This window comes from Coturnix japonica, chromosome W (genome assembly GCF_054131305.1).
Source record: "Coturnix japonica strain WE chromosome W, WE-NBRP24, whole genome shotgun sequence".
Classification (NCBI taxonomy): domain Eukaryota; kingdom Metazoa; phylum Chordata; class Aves; order Galliformes; family Phasianidae; genus Coturnix; species Coturnix japonica.
The window spans coordinates 4012890-4037058 of record NC_140701.1 but is presented as its reverse complement, the minus strand read 5'-3'; the positions used below and the strand labels follow the sequence as shown (position 1 = coordinate 4037058).

The 24169-nt window shown below is 45.7% G+C and overlaps 1 long non-coding RNA gene across 1 annotated transcript; it reads right to left on the bottom strand.

Annotated features, from left to right (window-relative positions):
• Positions 1 to 7610: 7610 nt before the first annotated feature.
• LOC146754285 (uncharacterized) lies at positions 7611 to 9342 on the bottom strand. The gene is made up of 3 exons (XR_014939051.1): positions 9201 to 9342; positions 8755 to 8888; positions 7611 to 7764 (listed from the first exon to the last, which is right to left on the bottom strand). It is a non-coding gene; the product is annotated as an uncharacterized LOC146754285 (long non-coding RNA).
• Positions 9343 to 24169: the final 14827 nt, after the last annotated feature.

The window sequence follows — 24169 nt, the reverse complement described above, 5'->3', positions numbered from 1 at the left end:
ATATTAACCATCCCTTTATTTTTTTTTCCTAAGAGCAAACAATAGAAGAGCTCCCTCCATTCTGCAACGCTCTCTTCTCCATATAAGCCATTCAGCATTCACCAATGCAATATTTTGTCATTTCAATAATCACCAGTTTATCTTTCCCCATTTTCATGGTTTCTCTGGAGACCTCTCCCCTCTCACCAGGCATTAAAGCACAAGCGGTAGATTTGGCATTTGCCACAAGTAAGGAAACAAAAGCCTTCACGATGGGAGAGAAAGAAAGCATTGGGAACCCTGCTGGGACAGCTCCACTCCCATGTGCTTCTTTCCCCTCCAAGTTTCTGCCTCCCCTCTTGCTCTGAACCAACTGCTTATATGGCAGTGCTCTGACCCGAGGGTGCAGCGGCAGAAACAATAACCCAAGTTATACTTTTTTTCAAGTCAAACATCAATTGTGCTTACAAGGCAAAAATCAGCAGTCCATTTTCCTTCTGCCTTTATACTCAGAAATTCCAGACAGAGAACTCACTGCCTTCCCTTGTCACCCCTGTACTGCACAGCGGTGCTTCTCGCAGTGGGGCAGCAGGTCTCCAGCAAAGACTGAATTCCAGCAATGAGATGCCAGCCTCAAAGGGCAGTTGCAAACCCAGAAGGGAAAAGAGACATGAGATCACCAGCAGAACTACTTGTGCAGTGCTGTGGTTTCACCATCTAAAGAGCAGCCCCTCAGTAAACTCATTCCTTTTGAGGTCTTTGTCCTACGAGTCTCCCTCCTTGTAGCTCCCAGCCAAAAGCGCATGGAGCCATGACTGTCTCCATTGCAGAACCACTGTCTGCAATATTCCCACTCAATAATCTTTGTCGCAGACTTGAGACTATTTTTGGAAGCTTTAAAAATATCTAAGGGGCACCTTTTCTTTTTATTCAGACACAGCATCTTTTTATGTTTAATAGAGATTTGAAGAAAAAGAAAAAAAAATCTGCTTAGCATCAACTTGCCTTTCTATTAAAAATAAAACAGCTGAGTAAGCAAGATGACTTGGACAGGAGAAAATTCTGTTTATAGAAATGTTTACTATGGTTATCACAGGGCGATAGGGATGACTGTGAACCACGGGCTCTGCTGACAAGTGGTGATGAACCAGTCACAGGAGGAGGCCACACAACAGAGAAGGAATCAACAGCTTCCTAGGTCACACATAGATGGGGACATTGGTGTGTGTCCTGGAGCACGATAAGGATGAGCCCTGAAGGAACCCAAGGAGGTTGTGGCAATCAAGGCCAGGCTGGATGTGGCTCTGGGCAGCCTGGTCTGGTGCTTGGCGACCCTGCACATAGCAGGGGGGTTAAAACTAGATGAGCATTTTGGGCCTTTTCAACCCCAGCCCATTCTGTGATTCTGTGAACACACTCAGAATCACCACATGCTCTTCTCCAAATTCAGAAAGCTCAGGAGCTGCAAGAAGGAGTATGAATTCCTGAATAATACTGCCTCTCTCTTGTATTTTAAGCAGCCAACTAACAGAAAACTATTTGTGCTGCTTTACCTGCAGGTATGGCTATGGCAGGGAAGGACAACTGAGGAGCTCTGCAAGGAACTCACTTTCTTGGGAGCATCCACTGTTCCTGTGCAGCAGACTAAGCCTTCTCCATTCTGCATCCAAAATTAGGGATGTCGGAGGAGAACTGAGTCAGATCAGTTGGATTCTCTTCCAGGCCCTGCCACCAGCTCACTATGTGACCTTGCACAAGTCACTTCATCTGTTTGTGCTGAAAGCGTCTCATCTGCAAAACTGTATTTACCTTTGTTAGAAAATGCACTCATTTATAGATATAGAACGATGAACATGAGCCAAATACTGCTGCCATCTTGCTCCTCCTGGCTCTCCATCTTTTTTTGACTGCATCATTAGGTGATTTTCCCACCCTTAATAATCAGGGCTGCTTTTAATGGCCTGAGTGTTTTTTCTCCTGGTGTTTTTTTTATGGCATCTATATAAGACAATCCAAGGAAACTACAGAATCATCTCTCCAAATTTCTCATCATGTCATTCTGCCAAAAACAACAGAAATATTTGCAAGCAGGTTGGATTCAGAGCCTTCCAGAAAGGTCCCCGTGTCTCACCTGCACCACCACGTCCCTCCTCTGCTGCTCAGGAGTTCTTACACACAGCCACATTGCTCTCCATGGAGTTCTTGAAATGGTCCTCCTATATTTCTCTGAAAAATGACCATTCCCTTAAAATACGGCACCTCCTCTCATGGCACACTGCGATGTGACTCAACAGCACCAGAGTCGCAACTCATATTTCCACAGGGTGCCAGCATCTCAGCATCAAAGTGCTGCTGGCTCTGGACTATCATCTGTGCTGTAATTAAATTGAATCCACTCCTTGGCTTGGCTTTATCCCTGAACAATACCAGCGTTTGAGTAATACATTCTCAGGGCACTAATACATCACCTGGGCGATCCCTGTCCATGATGTATTGGCGCAATACATCAGAGTGCACTCCCGCTATAAGGATCTATGGGCATCATACATCAAGGTGAGGCTGAGTAGTGATGTATGGCTCAGAAGATGGTACCGTACAGCAGTGGACCAGGCCAGGACCAAGAGGATAAAGGTTGGCATGGCCGTTAGCCGATTTCCCTGTGTTATAATGCTGGCACTGACCCAGTATCTAACTTTAGCCCCTTATTTATTTATCCCAAAGCAACCTACCATTGGAAGCGCCTATCCTCGGATGCATCATTCTCACAGAGGTCTCAGGGGACTGCTGGTACACAATTAGCAGGAGTGTATTCTCAGCTTGATGTGGGGGGTTTTTAGCCCATTAACACTAATGGCAGCTGCAGCACCAGAGCTCCGTATATCACAGAAGACACGGACACATGCACACGCTTAGCTCTGTGCAAATCTCACCCATTCAAGAGGCACCTGAAGATTATTGGGAATAAAATAACCACAGAAAATTGATGGAAGCAACCACTTCATTGTTTTCCAATAATTACTTTCAAATATATAAAAATTAAACATATAAAACGTAGAAACACAAACCCACCCCAGCACACGGAGGCAAAGCCTTGGCCAGCCTGTAGGACATGAGGGGCATTGCAGAGCTCATAGCAAAGCATTGCTGGAATGCCTGAAGGCATTATCAGCTGGGGGAATGCTGCTTTAACCCACTGAGGCAGGAAGGAGGCAAAGAAGCATTTGCTGACAAAGTCCTTCCCTTCACCCCTCATTTTACAAACAGCAAAATACAATTAAAGTATAGAGCAATATAAGCCTCAGTGGAGACAGTTGGAGATGTTTGCTCAGGAGAAAAATGGCAGAGAATAACCCTAAATGAGCCCCAAACACAGCTCTTAGTAAGAACCCAAGGGAGATGCCCTTGCCATGGCTATATGCCATGCATCACTGGAGCCTGCACCTGGGCACAGTCTTCCAGTGCTTTGGACAGCAATGTCCTGGGGAGCAAAGGTGGCTAAAACCAATCTCTGTGCTCCATACAGAGTCACTCGAGGTCTCACGTAAAGCAGACTTATTGCCCCCATGAAAGAAATAATAGATCTAATAAAATACTTATATCCCGGCCAACATCTCTGCCCAGTCTGGTGAGGCCCCAGGGGCAGCGAGTGGACAAAGCCAACTTACAATGTGTCCTCCTATCCCTCCAGCCCTGCAGCATGCAACTGCTGCCCCCAGAGACCACCACAAGGAGACCATCCTCACAACACACAGACGTGAGGCTGTCATGGCCAGGGCTGATGCAATTTGGGCACATCCCTCCCCTGCCCTGTCACCCAGCTGCCTGGTTGGCAGCACGTGAACCCATGCTTTGCATCTGCATGAAGAGTTCAAGGCTGGCAGTCCTTAATAATATAAGCACAGCTGCTTCCCTCCACAACTCCCCTCAAATCAAGCAGCCAAGATAGCTTTCTGAATGAACGAGCTATCTTAAGGCACTGAGTGAAATAATTTCTCAGATGCTCAATCTAGTTTTTGAAACAATCTGGAAATGACATTCTCATTAATTACACACCACGTATCTGGAAAATGACAGCGCTACTGAGCTGACAGTGACAAGGAATCAGAAAATAGCTTGTGCAGGTGGAACAAGTCATGGACAAACCTTCGTGTCTATATGGAGGGGATGCACAGAGCTGTGAGGGGCAGCACTGCAGGTGCCCAGAGACCATTTGTGCAGCAGAGCCACAGTGAGCAGTGGGTGATTTCACCCTCCTGGCACTCACAGAGGGAACTTCAAGCAGAGTTTCCCCTTTAAAAACCAAGACAAGCTCAGCCTGGACAATCATTCATATTTGCTTACTCCTTGAGCTTTGGTGCAGTGATTGCTTGCTGGGCTGGGAGCCTCCCAGCCATGTCACAGACCAAGAGGAAAGTCAGAGGTCTTCCCTGGGCTGAGTCCTGAGCAAGTCAATGGGAAGTAAATATAAACCATAAGCACTGAAGTAAGTGAAAATAAACTGTTTGGTGCATGCTTATACAATGACAGAAGTCTTTGCAAATTCATAAAATGGAGAACATGAAAAGCAGCAAATCCTTTTTAAAACAGGAAGGAAGTCAGGTAGGTGAGCAGGAAAAACAGCCCAGTAGTTAATGTGCTAATGTAGGACCTGGAAAACCTGAGTTTACAGGCCTGCAGTGGGCCCATAAACTTCTACATGCTATCACTGAAACTGGAGAACCACACTCCATTACCCCCAAAACTCAGGAACTGCTTATAAGAACTTCAGGAATTGGGTTAAATCTCACCAAAAAGGGAAAACATGCCTGTTCGACGGAAGCCAACAGCAGAAGGCAGGAAAGCTCACATCACTTGAAACCACAGCTTGCAAGGAACCCAAACTGCCCAGGAGAACTGAGCCCACAGCTCCATGCAAGGCAACTGATCCCCTTCTCAGTGCACAAGAGAACAATACTCTGACCTTTAAGTAACAATTTTAGTTGTATCAAAAAACTGAAGTGACTTGAGAGCCATTTCTCTTGCTCCCTGGAATCATTTACAAGGGGATTTTTGCACCCAGGCAGAGCATGCAGGCAGGTGGCTGCACCCAGGAGCAGTCCACGCAGCCAGAGTTTGTCTTGGCAGGGAGCTGCTGGCTTCCTTTGCATACAGGGAGCAACCCGGTTCTGCTCAAGAACTGCCTGGTTTAGGAACACGCACCTCAGCAGGTTGGAGCCCTGCAGACAGGCTGCTTTCGTGAGAGAGGGCGTGAAAACAGATCAAAGTCTCAGAAGAAGTTTATTTTAAAGTATTTCCTACAGCCCGATCAGATTATGTTTTTAAAAGTTCAATTATCTTCTGATAAACTCAGCGGCCAAATTAGGAAACTAAATACAATTATTAAAGCATAAGAGAATAATTTCAGATCTGCTACAAATGCCAATTCAAACTTAACAAGCCCACAGATCCTGGCAAGTAACTCCACACAGATCACTCAGCTTCATTTCAAACTAGAAGACCAGATGAATGCCTGGGATATGACTTACATTGATTCTCATGTTTTTAATCAAAACTTACACAGTCCTTTTAGCTGGCCAAACCCAGAACCAAGATTTTATAGAAAGGTATTCAATTTCTCTATGGAATTGGGGGATTTGAGCAACCCCGTGCTGAGCTATCAAAGCAGTGCACAGAACTTACCTCCGGCATGCAATGCAAAGCCTGAAAACTTGGAAGAAATATTTCACATAGTGCAGCATTTTGCAGAGCAATCTTTAATCCAGACGCTATCCCAGCAGCTGGGCTGATCTCCTCAACAACTTCAGTACAGTTCTGTTGTGGTCTTTTTTTCCTGAAGAGAACTTCTAAACTCACATCTTGTTGGCCAGTAATTCTGAATTCCCATTCACCAAGTGACCGGCAATGCACCCTGCCATTATACCATATAGCCATGCTCACTTGGGAGCATGGCAGCTGATGTCCCACAGCACACACACATCATCAGAAGGGAGATGCCCACAGCTGAGGTTATCAAGAGTGGAAACTTCAGTATGCAACAGTGCTGCAGGTGAAGTTTCATCTGACACATTTAACCTTACATATTGTTGCATTTTCTCTCTTCCTGTAGGCAGCGTGGGCTCCTGGACATCACACATCAGTGGCACTAATGAGGAGAAGTGCTGACCACCAGTCAAGAGAAAACGATACCTAACACACCATCTCAGTCTGTAGATTACTGATACCATCATGTTTAAAGGGCAAAGGCCAAAAAGCACGAGCACAGGACCCTTGCCTTTAATAGGGTTGCCATATATACCCAAAACAAAACATACTTTTAAGCTGCCTGCATTTATAAACTCTTGAGGCCCATATTTGAAGGAAAGGGAAAACCTTCCATGCTGACAACTCCTCCCAGCAAGTTACAGAAAGGAGGTATTTAGGGGAGAACATGAATTCCAGCCCCTGATGGAAAAACACACTCCTCTTGCAGCAATTTCTGTTGTTGTATTTTTGTATGGGGGTTAAAAAGGTTTGATTTTGCAGTTTAGCATGTTGAGGCCCTCCTCGCTGTTGGAGGGTGCCGATTACCCAGCTTCATTCATCAAAGTGTCACTTTTCTGACAGCCATTAATAAATATACTGCCAGAGCCCCTCACACCTGGCAGCCATGGCACACTGCAACACACCGCTAACCTAATTTGCTAATTGCTGCTTTCCCCATTAATTTTAGTCCTGTCTTGTTTGGTGTTGACATGGAGGGAAAAAGAAAGAAGAGTGGGGAAAAAGAAGCAGGCAAGAAAGTAAGCTTTGGGAGTTTTCTGATTATTTCTTCACTTGTTCTTCCCCCTCCATCACCATTTACTTGGGGGTATCAGCTTCCTTTTTATCCTTGCCCTTTCTGAGAGGGCTGGCAGCAATGGCAATTTGGGCACTGTGGTGTGAGGGCTTAACAAGCTGCACACCATGTGTTACCCACATACAAGCCCAGACTCTGGCACTGTGTTTCTCTCAGCCCCCCACCCTGAGCTCCCAGCCTATGGCTGCACAACAGTGGGGCTTGGGGTGCTCTGTCCCCCAGACATCATCGGTCTCAGCACTTCACACCTGCCAAAATCCCTACTCTGTTAATTAAATTCCCATCCACTCTCAAGCGAACATCACTCAGTTCCATTAATCATATGATTTTTCTGATAAATATCCTCTTTAAGGCCCAGGTACAGACCAAGTCCTTTGTGACTAAGCTGGACTGAAACGCAGGTCTCCAGCCGAGGTCAATTAAGACAAGGAGTACCAGACCTATCAAGCCTTCAGGCAGTGATGAATTATTGTTGCAGCGCTAGTAAAAGTCTCCCTGCAGGACACTCACCAAGCTGTTGCACTTGGACCACACATTGGGGTCCATATGCTCCAAAGCTTTTCCTTGCCTGATTAGGTCTAGTGATGGCTGCCCGCACCCACTGCTCCAGCTCTGCCTCCCCTTCTCAGGAACAGTGCTCAATCACTGGGGGCACAGAGGCTCCTTGGGCTCTGCACAGCTATCACTTGGCCACCAATGCTTGGTTAAGGACACAGACACCTGTGTTCTGCAGAGCTTTCCAGATCATTAATTCTTTTCTCCAATTAATGCAAGAAAAGGGTGCACTTACCCCACAGGTAAGGCCTGTGTGCATGCTCCTGTCCCCTCAGCCAGGCAGCTTGGGTCCATCTTTCTTGGTAAACAGAGCTTCCCACTGCCAAGACACTCAGACCACAACCACACAACATGAGGAATGGTCCTCTCAGTCTGGGACAGCATCCACTGCCAACCTGTGCCAAATACAAGAATTTTGGATGCTTCCTTAGCATTGGGAGGAAAGGAATGAAGGTGGCCAAGTTCCACCTTAAGTGGGTGATTGCAGTCTGCTAAACCCACAACAAATAACCGAGTCTCAAACACAATCCAAACACAGGGCATGTTATAAAATTGCTTGCAACGAGACACTAGTAGATATGAGCATGAGAGGTTTTGCTGCTTCTGAGCAGACTTTGGTGCAAAACGCATGTTTTTCCCTAAAAGAAGCAGAAGGTTTAAACAGTTTTAAATTGGATAATACTACAAGAAGGCTCAGACTGTTTCGAAATGATGAGCTGGTAAGAAAACCCTTCTTTGAATCAGGATTATTACAATGATATTAGAGGATTAGCACAGGTCTGGGAGCAGGATTCAAGCAAACCTGCCAATTCTGGACATTGGACATTTTGACTGCCTTTGAACCCTTTAGCTATTCTGACAGTTAAAACTGTGCTGCCATGGCACAGCCCTGCTCCCAGCACTTACACCCACAGCTCTCCCTAAGCCACAGGTGAGATCTGTTTGTATTTCCTTTAGCACAGAAGGGCCAGGCTGGCACACACTCACCTTTATGGCTCGTTGCTACTCTGCCAGGAGCAGGACCCACAGGCCAAGCCTTCCAGGAGCCTTATAAGTCAAACACACTGTCCTGTTCCAAGTGGAGTTAAACAGGCCCAGTAAAAAGTAACAGCACTTCAGCTTTTAGCCAAAAGCCTCCATTCACGGCCCTTTAAAGTTAAATTTACTGCCTCCATTTAGCAACATCCCTGTGAAACTCCCTCCTGGTTCAGAACAAAACCTCTGTGCAGTTCAGCTGCGCTGTGGCAAACAAAACATTTCATCCTAGGGATCCAGCCATGCATCTGTCTGCCTTTATTCAGATCTCTGTGTCTCTTTATTCCCTTCGGTTTTCAACAGCTCCAAGCAACCAGATAGCACAGCTCGTCCTGCTCCCCACTGCTCACCTTTCTGCTATGGCTGAAGAGCTGATCACAAGAAGGAAAGCCACCAACATGTCTTTTTCCCCTGTGACAGAAGTGGATGCAGCTTTATTGAGCTTCTTGGGCTGCGTCTTCCACCACAGGCAGATCAAGAAAAACTACACAGGGCAGAGAATGAATAAAATGATCAATGCTCTGCCCTGGAGTATGATAACTCCCATTTTTCAGGAGTCATGGTTAGCTCAGGGCTTCAGCTGCTCTGCAGGATCAGCCCTGCCCTTTGAAGAACCAATTCGTTCCCTTGCACGAGGCTCACTGTGCCCTGACCCACCACACCACTGCATGTGCCACATGCTTTCTGCACACACACAGCCTTCGTGCTGAAGCCAAAAAGCAAGAAAGCAAGAAAAAAGTTTAGAGCATTTCCTAACAAAAGAGAAAATAAGGGAAAACATTCTGTTGAAAAATACCAGGTCAAATGGAGAAGGGAGTCCTTTCATCTTCCATGCTCTGGGTTGGTTTTATTACACTGCGAAGCCATTTTACTGAATTAGTATCGTAATCATGGCAGGATAATGGGGGTATGGAGCACTGCAGCACAAGCCAGATCCCTCAGCTGGTACAAACCAGCATGGCTCCATTAACTTCAGTGGAGCCAATTTATATCAGCTGAGGATCTGCCCTTTAGTTTTTACTACAGGAAAGCCAGACTACAAATGGGAGAAACCTATATTAAAAACAAATATCTTCAATCACAGCAGGAAGAATGTAGAAAATATTGGCTGAGTCAACTTTTATAGCAATGTTTTCTTTCTCTCCCAAGTGCTCAATTTTGAACACACCCCTATAAAATTTTCCAAGCCTGGAGCAACTTTCCTCTTTCCTTTGGTTAAAGCCCACCTCACCTGATGGAGGCAACAAGGCTCTGGAGATGCTCAAGTCCTTTCCAGAGCAAAGTAGGGCTTAGGGAACTGGTAGCATCCCTGCACTGAGCCATCTCAGACCTCCAGCCTGCCAGCAGGGCAGTTGTGAAAATGGAGATTGGGCCACAAACATCTGCTCTTCTTGGGAAGCGTGACCCCTTCCCACAAGGAGAAGGTTACTCCAACAGCCTCCTTTAGGAATGCCACTGGGTCCCTCAAATGAAAGCGCACAGAAGAGCTCAGGGCCCCTCAGCAGCCTTGCAGCAAGCACCTTTTGTTCAAAGCCCAGAGCTGTTAATTAAAGGCTGGTGATTAATGATTAAACTCCACGTGGTTCCCATCTCAGGCTTAAAAAGTCCTCAGGATGCTGACTTTGCTGTAGGTTTCATTGTGAAGTTCTGGGATGTGAGGGGCTATTTATAGAGAAGTCCATCAGAGCACTGAAAGGAGGTGCTCCTTCCACATAATTAAGAAGAAAAAGAAAAAAAAATACAATTTCCAAAAAGCATAAAGGTCAACTATTTAGATGAGGTAAATAAGCGATCTGCCTGTATGAGCAGCAGCCAGAAACAAGAGACTATTTCTGTGTGTGCTTTCCCCAGCTGGGCACGTTCAGTTCTTGGACTCGGGTTTCTACAGGCAAATATTCTCCTCTCCCAGGGAGTTCAGAATTCATTGTCCATAAAGATCATGGATCCTCATGCCATATTGCATTCATGAATAACGAATACAAAGGATTTCTACATGCAGGATCTGATGCGTGGATAAGGGCAGCATTTATCCATCCTGCTCACACCCTGGCCTCTCTGCACCCAGCTCAGCCTGAGTGGCACAGGCTGTGGAAATGAAAGCTGGAAATCTCTGAGTTCTACATTGTTGTGGATTAATGTTTTTGGAAGCTTTGAAAACTGACTGAAGTTTAAATTATTTTAAGACACTGGTAATATAAATAATCTGGGTTCCTAGCTTTTGGTCCTTGCTGACCCATGACAGGCCAGGTTTCTTTCCTGATTATAAACTCTTTCTCTGACCGCATTCTATTAAAGAAGGTTGGTTTTTCCTATGAATGTTTGGAACAAACCTCTCTTCTTACAGAAATGTATATACTAGAACTCTTCCCAAAACTAATAGCTCCTCATGGCACTGAATAGCTGAGTACCATACCAAGTCATACAAATGTTTTCACAGCTCCTCGTTTGCTTCAGCTCAGCAACCCACAAAATCTAGGAAATGATGGTTGGAAGGGCCCTCTGATCCCACCTGCTGCTCCATACTGTTGCCAGCATTAGGCTATGGTTTTAGTTCCATAAATAAGATGGGCCGCTTTGTCCTGTGCTATACCCATACAGTTATTTCTTAACCAAAGGCAGCTGTGCTGCTCAAGCATGATTTGCCCTTCATAAACCCATGCTGATTTTTCAGATTCTCACCTTGTTCCTTCAAACCCATGGGTCTGAAATTCACCTTTGGGTGGATTCTCTCGGACCCATACATTCAAATACATCTGACTTCTCTGACAAGCCCCTGAACGCCCATTCCTCCACTTTTGGCTGCCCTTTTCCTTCCCATGATGGTTTTGACAAGAACTTCATGTACGTTTTCTTTGGTTTCACAACAAATGCATCAACAATAAACCTCTGCTGAAACACCGTATTTTCAAAACACAAGCTGAAACAAATCAATGTCTCCTCACATAAATACTGCCAAGTCTGAGCCCCACTGCCACCATTTTACATCTTCCAGTCTTCCCGTGGTGCAAAAATGTTTAATTGTGGTTTGGGGTTTTATCTCTCTCCAGCCTTCAATTGTACTTATGGGATGCATGTTAGACGTATTTACATTGAAAACTTAGATAGGAGATCTCAGAGCTTAGTTATGCCCTGTCACAGTGCTGTATATCCTAGATAGCTTGCATAGGTTTCAAGAGATTGCAGATTATTTTTATCCCCTTTTGTCCTCAGTAGTTAGCAAAAAATTTGGGTACTTGCAAGTTTTCCTCTTGTGTAAGGGGAAAAGGACAAACAGCGGAGTCAATGAGCAGATCCTGTCTGTTCACAAAGGACACTGAATGTCCCTTGTTCCCTTCCATGGCATTAAATATGAGAAGAGATTGCTGTGCAGAATTGCCCACACTGTGGCTCTTCTGATCAACACTCAGATCCAAATCCTCCCTCTAGTTTTTCTGACAAAACTATATTCGCAGTATATTTTGCAATGCTATCACTTTCCAATTTCATGGTCTTTCTACAAATATAGTTTATAAACCAGTCTGTAGCTTTTCCATGTATTCCACATGCGCCTGTTTCATATGCAGAAATATTTTGGGGTTTTGGCTGGTGGCTGCTATCATTTGAGCTATGTGGTTTCAAAAATGTCTTCTTACAACTATCCTAGTAAAGGAGTGGCACTTCTGCTTAGTCCATAATGTTACATGACTGGAATTCATTATATGGTTTTCTCTGCTTTGCTTTAGCTTGTGAAAGAATGCATTTGCAACATAGTGCCCCAGGCAGTTCATCAGCACCAGGGCTCAATCCCAGCATGACAGACATTACAGAGTCATGGAATATTCAGAGATTATATTCAGGTTACCGACACTGTGTGTATATCCTTATCCATCCTAGTGATGGTTCTCCTGGCTCCATGATTAAGATAAAAACTGCTTCCAGGGAAAAGAAAGAAAGGAAAAGGAATGGAAGATGCCTTTCGTGGTTAATCAATGCAAGCCTTGAACGAAGTACAACGAATAGGTCCGTTCCAGAATGGGAATAATTAGCCCTTTAATTAAACTTATCTTGCTGCTAGACAAGAGCAATGCTCAGCAACACCTGGCCTGGAATGTTCCCGTCTCTGCAGGCAGCAGATGGAGCACACAGACATGATCCACCTCCCTCCTACCAGGGACACGGTTGCCTGTGCCAGCAATTAAGGTCTGGGACAATGTCTGAATTATTGTGAACTCTGCCAGATATTTCCTAGTCCGATTTGTTCTCGGTAGGTAAAGCAGGACTTTTCTTGCTGCTGACAGTCCCCTCTTCCTTACCTTCCTCTCTGCCATTCTGAGACATGCTCCCCTTTTCATCCTTGGCAATGCAGAAATGAACTCAGATTTTGCAGCGACTTGCATGCAAGTATTTCTCAAAGACCTCAGCGGGGCTTTGCTGGAACAAACTCATCCAGGTGGCAGCAAGTGCAGTCCTGAAGGTGTTAACCTCCAAGATAACTGCTTCTTGGACCCTTTGGTACACTGATGGGGAAATCAATGAGATGTCAGGCCTTGGGGGATCCTTTTCACATCCCTCCTGAAATCATTACAATTAATGACAGAAATGGGGCAGCTAAAAGCCCATCTGATTCTGTGACCTTCCTCCAACCAGCAGCCAGCCTGGGAAAAACAAAAAGTAGGAGCAAGTCAAGCAGCCTTAGCAAGATACGTAACAACATATTCAGTATCTAGTGATAACATTATTCCCATGTATCAGCATACCGGAACCCAGGCAAACTTCCATCTCCCATTACTGCATGGCAAACAGCTCCTTAATGTAACCATATGTCATATGAAAAAGTATCATCTTTTGTTTATATTAAATTTGCAACCTGATAAATCATTATGATGTCTTTCATTTTCTCTTGTGAGAAATGCAATGATCAGGTTCTCCCTACGTGTTTCCTCCTGGCAGCTCAGGCTTTTATTCACTTCTATCACAGCAGAGATTCCTTTTCCAAGCTGAAGAATCCAAAGTTCGCATCTCCATAGAGTGTGACTAATTATTTTGTATTTTTACATCACCTTTGTTCCCCTTTGCTCTACCCTTCCGATTCCCAACATGTATTTGAGATAAGAGGACAAAAACATCACTGTCTATTCAAACTGTATACACACCAAAGGGCAAAACCAATGCATGTTTCACTCCCTAAAACATTCAACTCGGAAAGGCTTCCTGGTTGGTTTGCAGCGAAAATGTGCATGAATTTTCCACCCAACAGATTCAGTTTTAATGAGTAATGTTCTTTATCCGAGCATTTAAGAACCAAATAAAAGATTCATCCAGCGCTCTTAGTGTAATTATTTTGCCTATCCCACATATCTACATTAAGATTAAATGGCACAAGGAAAGCAGTTTCTGCCATAGCACCATCAGCACAAAGGGGACTGTTAAACGTCCTGAAAAGCCAAAAGTTACTGCCTTTAAAATCTGGATTGCAAAACCAATGAGAAGAAAAAAAGTTCTGTAAGGATAAGGATAGAAACACTGGGAAATGTAAGGCTCACACTGAGGCATTAGAGTTGGTTGAATAATAATAAAACTAGACTCATTAATATGTTCACAAATAAGCATGCCAGATTTCTGGGGTGACATTAATCATGGCTCGCAATTATTCACTTGAAAAATCAGCATGAGAAAATGAAACATGATGTTTCATCCATTTTAGTACGCTTTCATTCTGTGAAAATTCACACCAGAATTTAGTGACTATTATTCTCTTGTTAGGAAAGGTTCTCTCATCCTATGCAGTAACATTGATTTGGAGTCTATTAGAACTAAACGAAAGAGAAAAACAGTGTTCTAGGGTGAGCTCATCCAATTCCAAGAAGGAAAAAAAAGGCATTTTATTAATAAATTAGAATATTTACCACTAGGCAGAACGAAGCGACTGAGTTTCTAACTGATTCTTCACAGGAAGCATTTTATTTGGAGCACTACTTATTTTTCAAGCGTAAGACAATCATTGACCATAAACAAGAGCATAATGGCTAATAAAGTGATCTTTAAGTCAGCTGTATCCATTTGTTGGAATATTCTGCTTTGTTTCATCCCCTGTTTAAAAGGAGGAGGAGACAGATAAAGTAAAAGTAGAGAAAGGCTCTACACACAAACCAGGCAGCTGGAGGGAGGTGGCTGATTGCTTTACTGAACTATATTCACCATTTTGTTACTGGGATGGAGATATTTGCAGTTCAGTTAACATCTGTGCATCAGCAGCTGCTAATATTGCACCCCAAAGCCCACAGTCCCCAATACTTTCAACTCTCCAACACAAACATCTGCAAACACAGTGTAGTTGAGGTCAGAAGATGTCAAAACCTACATCTTTCTTCCAACATCCTTGAACCATGATCCCTGCCAATGTATGACCAGCGTTCCTTAGGGCACAAAAGGAGAGGCAGCTCCATACTCCAGAAGTATTACATCCAAAATGCCAGTTGTGCTTCTGGATAGCCAGGAGACGAAAGCTGATTCTGATCACCAAGCAATAAGGAGACCATGGGGTGGAGGTAAGCAGACAGTCCTATCAGAGAAAAGGACACAGCCTCCCAAAAGCATCTGTTGGATCATGGATCCATTCGCAGCTCAGACCTTGCTTCTAACCCCTGTCCCCTTGCCACATCTCCCTTCCTTTGGCTGCAAAAGCCTGCAGCAGAACCCAGCAGCCCAAAGAGACACTCTGCTCATAGCATACGCAGTCTGAGCACAATTAGAAACACAAATTGACCATTACGTCCTTTATTAATCTACTCTAATTTTTATGGTGTGAAAACACCCAATTCCACTGCTTTGGCTACTGGCCCCGAACATAACAAGTTACATGGGGCTTGTCTCATCAAAATATCATCATGTCTAAATAGAGGATCTGTCTGAACCACAGTGAAAATGAGTAATGATCACAATTATGGGCCGTATAACAGTCCAATAAAATCTAATTAAAATGATCCACATCCCATCTGCCAACAGCACATAAGCAACATCATCCATTGGGGGGGACAAAGGGGGAAGTAAATAACACTGTCTTCTTTTTTAAAATACCAAATATTTCAAGATGAAAAAGCTACATGTATTTTATCACCAGCACCAAACTGTGCTGCCGAAGAACTTCTGTGATGACTTAGAGCAATTCCTTGCCCTAAAATTATGAGATATTTTGGGGGTTGCTCCATGAGAGAGCATCCCACGAAGAAGTTCCCTCAAAACAAACTTCTGTTTTGAGTTAGTCTGTGCAGTTTGAGTCCCTAGGCATATTTTCAATTGAACTTAAGCACTGAAAATCCAGGCTTTTAGTAGATCTTAACAACATAAGTACATCTGTACCAGAAATGACTTTGGGGCATCATTCCACTGGTTGTTCTATTCTCAGGACAGCAGGCAAATAAAAATAGCATCATGTCTTACTTCCCATCTCCAAATTTGGAACCTTCCTGGGCTTTCTACAGCCGGTAATAAAAACAGTTCAAGTGACTTTCCACCTCCCTTTCTCAGGCATCTGTTCTCTGCTTTGAGTCTGTGAAGCTAATACTATGCTTTCTGATTACACAAACTATGAGGTTACCAATAAGAAAAGTTGTCAGTGGGCAAAACTGTATCACCTTACTACCCAAGAGCAGAAAACGTTTAGACTGACAACATGTTCCACTTATCTTCCTATATGTTTAAGGGAACCCAAGAACCAAAACAGAAAAAAACTGAAGTTTAGGGGGAAAAAAAGGGTGATGAAGTCAGATTTAGGATGGAAGCTAGAATACATTTTCTCACTCGGAGGTGCTATGAAGTGCAGTACAAAGCCATGACTGGAGAGAAGCCAGGATGAGAGTAAAGAGGGAGCAAGCTGGAGACCAGGAAGTGTAGGTGCTTCAATGCACTTGAGATGTCTTTAGGAATGGTGAAGATTACCCTCAAAGCAACACTCAGAGTTTGAATACTTTTCCATATATTAAAGAGAAGTGAAACTGGAGACAGCCCACCCCAAACTGCAGGCAGCAAAGCTCATACTAGGTTTCAATACGTTTGTCTGACTGTAGCTTGAGCTTTGTTACAAGGAACCAACCAGTTTTGGATCCAGATGCTGTCTAGAACCCACCTCGCGGCAAACCTACGTAATAACAGCAAATGTGCACTGCTTTAGCTGAGCTATTTACCAATGCCAAAAGTTAGGATCACTCTTTTAATACTTACTTTAATTGCATTTGTGTTCTGTAACTGATAGCTTGATGAAAGGATGAAAACTCCTCCTTTTCTCCATAGCGCAGCTGTTCTTTATGGTTGGCTTTGGCCTTGCAGAGTAGATGGTTGCTGGTGATTTGATCCGCATCCTTGACCAGCATTCATCCAAGCATGGATAACAGTCTGCAGCATTGGTTCCTTGATGTTAAACCATTCTGAGCAGTTCTTTCTGCATTTACAAAAACAGATGCAAAGAAATAGATGTAATTCAGTCTAGAAGCTGTGGGACCCATTCCTTAGTTCAGTGGGAACTCAGCTTTCGCTCCAGCTCTGGTGTTTTCATTCAAAAGAAATGTTCCTTGTTTGCATGATATCATCCTAAATGTATCTTGCAACCTCATCCTGTTATCACTGACTTGAGAACCACAGCCTTGGCGAGCTCCTTGAGTGCTTGTCCCAGGAGCACACATGCTGCTGCCCATCCTCTGTTCTTCCTTCACATCAACTACAACTGCACTCTGTGTGCTAAGTCCAAAAATATTGCTTTTATACTTGAAGTTAAGAATGCTATCTCTTGAAATTTTATTCAACAATCAATTTGTATATAAAATCCTATGAATGTCTCTATGTCAAGATACCAAAGCCATCAGCAAAAATGAATTTTCTTCTACCTGAATACCCCGAAGACGGAGTCTGTTTTGGCATGATCTACTATTATTCACCATCCATCTGCAAAATGTTTCTGTCACAGCTGCTCTACTACTTTCAGCACCTTACTGCTTATTTACATAATTTTGGGCCAAGCTGAAGTAGTGCAATTCTCTTTTAAAGGATGCTGAAGCCTTCACAGCTTTGCTTTTACTGTGCTTGCTCAAACCTCTATAACCCCTAATTGACAAAGAAGTTCAGGAATGCAGAGACACAGCAGTGGTCTCCAGCATAAGTGTTTTGATAAAATGAAAGAGGAAAAGTACATATTATACACATCACCTCTGGGAAACAGTAATCACAAAAGTTATTAAACATTCTGCCAAAGGCTCTGCAGACTCCTTTTCTCTTTTGGTTTTGTTAGCAATAAAGGCACTTTCTAATATTTGTCACTTTCAAATTCATAATTTACTACTCAAAAGGCAGCAAAGATACATTATATTTTCATAAAAGACTATGAAGTTGTCCAATTTTCCAGAGCTGCAGGAGGACTGAAACACTGTGCGGTGGCACAGGTCCTTTCATGCATTATGAATAGGGTGATTTTACATTTCAAAACAACAGTTCTCACCTTTCCCACTGCCTGGCACAGCTGGGCAGTGCTTTAGGAGACACTGCATCTTTCAGGATCAAGAAATGCACACCCCTTATGAAGGCAAAGGGATTGATAAGAGACTGAAGGAGGCACTCAAAATACAATTACTGTGTTTGGGGATGGGATTTGGTGCTTTTGTCCACAAACCTCCTCGAGTAGGAATAATAGTACTTCAATGGTCTGAAAAACTGTGCTGGAAATTACTGGGATCCAAGTTTTCATTGCTTCCTCTGAGTCGGTAACCTACAGCAGAGGCAGGTGAATTTTAGAACCTCTCTTGGTGTATATTGATGGCATTGATGTAGAGGATTTGGCTACCCTAATTCCCATGGCCACGGCATATTATCTTCAAGTTGCTCCATTAGTTACCATACTTTACAGATTAATATAATATCTTTGGATCTCCTCGTTACAACAGGCTTTAATTGGCTTCTGGTGAGGACATTCCTTTTGGCTTGATCTCATGGAGCCTCTGCTGTAAAACTGGGATTGCATTCACAATACAGCTCTTTCTGCAGCTAGAACCCAGAACTCACCAGGCACCCCATTGCCATAAAATTCTTATCAACTTAATATCCTTCAGACCTACACACATCATATGCTTAAAACAAACTGAAAAGGGTTGCTGGTTTGCCTACTGCCTGCAGTCAAGCCTCAGTCTTTTCCAGTTCTTGAAGCAAAATCTCACATCTGCACACTCACTGAAGCCAGCTTTGCCTGACACATCAGAGAAAAATTCCATTTTTTCCAAGCTCCATATAGACACAGAGCACATTTTCTTACTGTACTGTTAGCTCGGATTGGCTTGAGAAAGGTTTATTTAAATTCTTTTGGGGAAATTGGAGCCCATAGACACCGAGTTTGCTATCCGTATACATTCCAAGAGACACGCCAGCCCTCATCGCATCCTGCAAGAAAAGCTCCCATGTGAAAATTAAAGACAGGTTCTGAAAGCTCCCTCTTCCTGAAGCACTGATTTTGCTACACAGTTAATTCTGCAAGATTTGAAACTCTACTCTCTGCTTTAACGTCCTCCTTTTCCTACAGCCTTGAAAATGTCCACTGACAACCATTCGTGATGCACTTTTCCACTACAGATTAAATCCTTTCCCCCGTTTTCTTCCCTCCCATTTTGAGAGAGCTTATTTCCAAACCTGTATTTCGTACACTAAAAAAAACCCTGAAATAATTCCAGATCTTAAGTCTGCTCAATAGAAATATTTATTGATGAAAAAGTTCACTGTAAATGGGTCCACCTATGGAGAACAACAGCAAGCAAATAGCAAACATATAAAATGGGCCATATGACATACATGCATAATGGGGGGGAAGAAGGAGCTGTATTTGCAAAACAAACATCTGCATTTCCTATAGCACATGTAGGTCCCCATGTTGCCACAGAGAGGGCAGTGAATTATGCATCCTTCTATGGTCAGAACTATGGGGGGGCTACAACCATATGAAAAGGACTGGAAAGACCAAGCGGGTAAGGGAGAAGGAAGGTTTATTACATCAAATGAGATTCAATACTAACACAGCTCACTGCTATAGATCCTGAATCCAATATCCTACATGAGACGGATAATGATATAGTCAGTGGGAGGTCCTTCTAAGAAGGGGAAATCTGCAGTTATATTTTTATACAAATTTTTTTTTATCCCTTTCTATCTTGAGCCTTTGCAGAAGAAATGGGACGTTTGTCTCATCTCTGCTTTTATCACACACACAAGAGACCAAAGTAGTCTTTGTACTAGATAGCTACTACTATTTAAAGCACACTGTAACAGCATCATGGGGCTGAGATGTAGCTGGATGGAGGGCACCCTGCACATGGCATGGCAGCATTTTGTTGAGCTTCAGGAGGGCAGCCTACCCACAGCATGGCAGTTTTGAGTTGAGCTGCAGCTGGAAAGCACCCTGAATATGGCATGGCAACATTGAGTTGAGCTGCAGAAGGGAGGGCACACTGCACATGGTATGGCAGCATTAGACTGACCTGCAGCTTGATGGAAGGCACCCTGCACATGGCATAAAAGCCTTGGTTTGAGCTGCATCTGGATGAAGTTCATGATGTCCATGGCATGGCAACAGTAGGTTGAGAAGCATCTGGAGGGCACCCTGCACATGGCATGGCAGCTTTGGGTTGAGCTGCATGTTGATGGACGGCAACCTGCACATGGCATGACAGCACTGGGTTGAGGTGCAGAAGGCAGGCACCCTGCACACGGCATGGCAGCATTATGACGAGCTGCAGCTGGATGGAGGGTACCCTGCACATGGCATGGCAGCATTGGGTTGAGCTGCAATGGGAGGGCACCCTGCCCATGGCATGGCAGTATTAGGCTGAGTTGCCACTTGAAGGATGGCACCCTACCAATGGCATGGCAGCATTGGATTGAGCTGCATGTGCATGACATCCTGCACTAGTTATGGCAACATTGGGTTGACCTGCATCTGGAGGGCACCCTGAAAATGGCATGGCAGCATTGGGTTGAGCTGCATGTTGATGGAGGTTACCATGCACATGGCATGGCAGCATTGGGTTGAGCTGCATCTGGATGGAGGGCACCCTGCACATGGCATAGCAGCATTGGATTGAGCTGCACCTGGAGGGCTCCCTGCCCATCACATGGCAGCATTGGGTTGAGCTTGAGCTGCATCGATGGCACCCTGAACATGGCACGGCAGCTTTAGGAAGAACTGCTGGATGGAGGGCAACTTGCACATGGCATAATAGCCTTGGTTTGAGCTGCATCTGGATGCAGTTCACAATGACCATGGAATCGAAACAGTAGGTTGAGCAGCATCTGGAGAGCACCCTGCACATGGCACGGCAGCATTGGGTTGAGGTGCAGAGGTAGGGCACCCTGCACATGGCATGGCATCATTGGGCAGAGCTGCAACTGGAAGGCACCCTGCAAATGGCATAGCAGTATTAGGCTGAGCAGCAGCTGCATGGAGTTCACCCTGCACATGGCATAGTAGCATTGGGCTGAGCTCCAAAGGGAGGTCACCCTGCACATGGCATGGCAGCATTGGGTTGAGCTGCATCTGGAGGTCACCCTGCACATGGCATGGCAGCATTGGGTTGAGCTGCATGTTGATGGATGGAATCCTACACAAGAAATGGCAGCATTGGGTTGAGCTGCAACTGGAGGGCACAGTGCACATGGCATGGCAGCCTTAGGCTGAGCTGAAGCTGGATGGAGGGCACCCCGCACATGGCATGGCAGCATTGGGATGAGATGCACCTGGGTGTGGCACCCTGCATATGGCAAAGCAGCATTGGGTGGAGCTGCAGCTGGAGGGCACCCTGCACATGGCATGACAGCATTGGGTTGAGCATCAGCTGGATCTATGGCACCCTGAACATGGCATGGCAGCTTTATGAAGAACTGCTGGATGGAGGGCATCCTGCACATGGAATGGCATCACTGGTAAGAGCTGCACCTGGAGGGCACACTGCACATGGCATGGCAGCATTGGGTTGGGCTGAACCTGAATTGAGGGCTACCTGCCCATTGCATGGCAGCATTGGGTTGAGCTGCAGCTGGAGTGCACCCTACACATGGCATGGCAAGCATTGGTTTGAGCTGCATCTCGATGGAGGGCACCCTAGACATGGCATTCCATCATTGGGTTGAGCTGTAGCTGGATGGAGGGCACTCGGCACATGGCATGGCAACATTGGTTAGAACTGCATCTGGATTGAGGGCTCCCTGCCCATGGCATGGCAGCATTGGATTGAGCTGCAGTTGGATGGAGGGTGCCCTGCACATGGCATGGCAGAATTTGTCTGAGCTGGAAAGGGAGGGCACCCTGCACATGGCATGGCAGCATTTGATTGAGCTGCATCTGGAGGACACCCTGCACATGGCATGGAAGCATTGGGTTGAGCTGCAGATGGAGAGCACCCTGCACATGGCATGGCAGCATTGGGCTGAGCTGCAGCTGGATGGAGGTCACCCGGCACAAGGCATGGCAGCATTGGTTTGAGCTACAATGGGAGGGCACCCTTCACATGGCGTAGCAGCATTGGGTTGAGCATCAGCTGGTTTGAGGGCACACTTCACATGGCATGGCAGCATTGGGTAGAGCTGCAGCTGGATGGAGGCCACCTGGCACAAGTCATTGCAGCATTGGGTTGAGCTGCAGCTGAATTGAGGGCTCCCTGCCCATGGCATGGCAGCATTTGATTGAGCTGCATCTGGAGGACACCCTGCACATGGCCTGGTAGCATTGGGTTGAGCTGTAGAAGGAGGGAGGGTACCCTGAACGTGGCATGGAAGCATTGGATTGAGCTGCAGCTGGATGGAAGGCACCCTGCACATGGCATGGCAGCATTGGGTTGTTCTGCCACTGGAGGGCTCCCTGCACATGGCATGGGAGCGTTTGGTTGAGCTGCAGCTGGATGGAGGGCACCCTGTACATGCCATGGCAGTATTGGGTTAATCTGCAGAGGTAGGGCACGCTGCACATGCTATGGCAGCATTGGATTGAGCTTCAAAGGGAGGCACCCTGCTCTAGTCACGGCAGCATTGTGTTGACCTGTATCTGGAGGGCACCCTTCGCTTGGCATGGCAGCATTGGACTGACCTGCAGCTTGATGGAAGGCACCCTGCACATGGCATAAAAGCCCTGGTTTGAGCTGCATCTGGGTGGAGTTCATAATGTCCATGGCATGGCAACAGTAGGTTGAGCAACATCCGGAGGGCACCCTGCACATGGCATAGCAGCATTGGATTGAGCTGCAGCTTGATGGCACCATACACATGGCACGGCAGCACTGGGTTGAGCTGCAAAGGGTGGGTACCCTGCACACAGCATGGTAGCATTACGCCGAGCTGCAGCTGGATGGAGGGCACCCTGCGCATGGCATGGCAGCATTGGATTGAGCTGCATGTGCATGGCACCCTGCACTATTTATGGCAGCACTGTGTTGACCTGAATCTGGAGGGCACCCTGAACATGGCATGGCAGCATTGGGTTGAGCTGCATCTGGATGACACCCTGAACAAGGCAAGACAGCATTGGGTCGATCTGCATCTGGAGAGCATCCTGCAAATGGCATGGCAGCATTGGACTGACCTGCAGTTTGATGGAAGGCACCTTGCACATGTCATGGCAGCCTTAGTTTGAGCTGCATCTGGATGGAGTTCACAATGTCCATGGCATGACAATATTGGGTTGAGCAGCATCTGGAGGGCACCCGGCATATGGCATGGCAGCATTGGGTTTTGCTGCATCTGGATGGAGATCACCCTGCACATGACATGGCACTATTGGGTTGATCTGCAGCTGGAAGGAGGGCACCATGCCAATGGCATGGCAGCATTGGTTTGAGCTGCAGCTGGAGTGCACCCTACACATGGCATGGCAGCATTGGGTTGACCTGTATCTGGAGGGTACCCTTCACATGACATGGCACATTTTTGTTGAGCTGCAGCTGCAATGCACCTTGCACATGGCATGGCAGCATTGAGTTGAGCTGCATCTGGAGTGTGCCCTACGCATGGTTTGACAGCATCGGACTGAGATGCAGATGGATGGAGGGCATCCTGCACAAGTCATGGCAGCATTGGGTTCAGCTGCATCTGGATGGTACATTGAATATGGTATGGCAGCATTTGTCTGAGCTGCAGACCGAAGTCACCTTGCACAAGTTATGGCTGCATTCGGTCTAGATGCAGCTGAATGGGGGGCACCCTGCACATGGCATGGCAGCATTGGCTGGGCTGTAGAGGGTGGGAACGTGGCAAATGGCAAGGCAGCATTGGGTTGATCTGCAGAATGAAGGCACCCTGCACTAGTCATGGCAGCACTGGGCTGAGCTGCAGCTGGATGGAAGGCACCCTGCACATGGCATGGCAGCATTGTGCTGAGCTGCAGCTGGATGGGTCACGTCACTCCCATATATAAGAAGGGGAGCAGGGAGGACCCAAGGAACTACAGGCTGGTGAGTCTCACCTCTGTGCCTGGGAAGATCATGAAACAGATCCTGCTGGACAACATGCATGGATTCACATAAAATTCACATAAAGAATGAGCATATGATCCGAGACAGCCAGCACGGCTTCAGTGGGGGAAGGTCATACTTACCTAATATTGTGGCCTTCTATGAAAGAGTGACAATGTTGGTGGACAAAGGGAAGGTGACTGATGTCAGTTACCTGACCTGAGCAAGGCCTTTGACATGGTCTCCCACCACATCCTCATCTCCAAATTGGAGGGAGGTGGATTTGATGGTTGGACAACTCGATGGATAAGCAATTGGT